The sequence below is a fragment of the Lactuca virosa genome, chromosome 3, assembly GCF_052849685.1.
Source record: "Lactuca virosa cultivar CGN04683 chromosome 3, Lactuca_virosa_CGN04683_v6, whole genome shotgun sequence".
NCBI classification, from domain to species: Eukaryota; Viridiplantae; Streptophyta; class Magnoliopsida; order Asterales; family Asteraceae; genus Lactuca; species Lactuca virosa.
The window spans coordinates 152,259,648-152,261,443 of NC_136428.1; positions in this window are offsets into that span (position 1 = coordinate 152,259,648).

Consider the following 1,796-nt stretch of genomic DNA (forward strand, 5'->3'; position numbering starts at 1 on the left):
TAAAAACTCATCACATAAATACCTCCATTATAGGGATAATTATAACTTATATTAATGCTAAATAAAAAATTATAAAGATCCACATGTCTTTTATATATATATATATATATATATATATATATATATATATATATATATATATATATATATATATATATATCCTTTTCCTTTTTGGCAGCGAGCTTTTAATAAAATTTCCGCCGGTTCCTATATATATATATATATATATATATATATATATATTGGAACCGGCCGAAATTTTATTAAAAGCTCGTTGCCAAAAAGGAAAAGGCAAGGCAAACAAAAAAATTACAAAATATTAAAAGGGAGTCACACCAATCTTCCCATATATATATATATATATATATATATATATATATATATATATATATATATATATATATATATATATATATATATAATTTTAATAATAAAAAATGCATTTTTGGAATGTTATAAGTTGGTATTAGAGCAATGATTTAAGAGAATTAAGCATACTCTAAGTCTGTTTAGACTCAAACCACTACGGATTTTGAAAATAAATTTTTTACAGGAAACTTAATCAAGTAATGAGACACGTTTTGAAAATATAAGTAGAAGAAGTGTTGTATGCCTCGAAGAACAGAATGCATATCGCCCATCTGAGCTCCATGGTTAGTTAATATTGTTATGTGATTTATGATATGCAATAAATTTTCATGGCTTATGTGACAACTATATGCAATTAGTACATGCTTACGTGATATGATCTAGGGTCTCAGCTAGACAATTTGTTATTTGCATGTCATAGCTATGCATAATTAGGATTATATAGATTCAGAAATTTTGATTTGACCTTAGTTCTTGTTCCTTGTTTGGTTATGGATTTAGGGTAAAATCAATCTCTCAAATGCCTATTTAGTCCAAGAAATCACGCACGATTGGATATACAAATTGTACCTTATCTAGAGGGACGATAAATCATGTTTAGGAAGAAAGAATATAAATTATATTCTATCTTTACATGAATGATTTAGTAGTGAACACTCAGTTAAGTAAGGAAACTTCGAGTGATCTCCAGGAGCAATTACTCATAGGTGTGAATGATGATATGAGTCTGTACCATCTAAAACATATGATGGGTAATTGGATTTGGAAAAATCATGGAGGAGCCCGAAGTACTAGTGGGGGTATTATGTAAAAAATATTGTGGTATTGAGATAGCATCATGCAATTAATTCTAATATTAGCCGCACTTTCTTTATTCAGCTATGGTTAGGGCTGTAAACGAACCAAACGAACACGAATAAGTGCTTGTTCATGTTCGTTCGTTTAAGTTAGCCGAACAACAAACGAACACGAACGGATAAACGAACGAGATTTTCTTGTTCATGTTCGTTCGTTTAACAAATTACCTTGTTCATGTTCGTTTGTTTATGTTCATGAACATGCTAAGCGAACATAAACGAACAAAGATAAAAAAACAAAATTGAACATATATGAACATAAACGAAAATATAATATAACAATATAATAAAAAAATTTGAATATAAATGAATATAAATAAACTTAAACGAACATCATAAACGAACGTTCACGAACATAAATGAACGAACATGCCCATTGTTCATGTTCGTTCATTTAACTAAACGAACGATAATTTTTATTCATGTTCGTTCATTTATTAAATAAACGAACATAAACGAACTTCCCGCCTAGCAGTTCACGAACGTTCGTCGAACGTTCAGTTCGTTTACAACCCTAGCTATGGTGCAAACTAAAGGTAGACCTTCAGTCAGAATAGGGGAGCCTGTGGT